Raw genomic sequence first — 631 nt, 5'->3', positions numbered from 1 at the left:
CGGTGAACGACTGCTGTTTTCCAGGCACTAGCGCGATCAAACAACTGAAACAAAAAATACAAAATTTTTGGTCGTACATAAGGCATAATTCCAAAATGCAAAGTGTTAGTAGTTTGAACAAATCAGGAATAATAACAGAGTTAATAATAATTATTGCTAAATGCTGCACCGTTCTCATTTCGCTCTGCATATGGAACTTGAAGACTTTTTTTTAAACCAATAATAAACTGAAATGAAAATGAAATGAAAACATTTAGCTTTTTATCCGTGTATATATATATATATATTACATAAATATTTATTTGAAAATGTAATGAATGTGTTGAAAATGTAATGAACATCTATTGTTTATTCAGTTTTGTGGGAAATTACAATATATAGTATACAATGTATGAACATTTTGAATGTCACGGGTAGAAAAACCAGGATGTTGATAAGTTGAATTTTAAAAATGAAGATAATCCTTGAGGAAACAATGAAAATCACAGGTAAACACATATAAACACAAGAAAAAGAACTGAACAAACTGAAGATAATATTTACAAAGGATAAAAAGGGATAAAACAAGAGAAACGTGCAACATAAGCAGTGTCACTTGGTGTGAAGAAGCAAATACATAGAACACAGGAAC

Source organism: Carassius auratus, chromosome 15 (assembly GCF_003368295.1).
Source record: "Carassius auratus strain Wakin chromosome 15, ASM336829v1, whole genome shotgun sequence".
NCBI lineage: Eukaryota > Metazoa > Chordata > Actinopteri > Cypriniformes > Cyprinidae > Carassius > Carassius auratus.
This window is presented reverse-complemented; position numbering follows the sequence as displayed.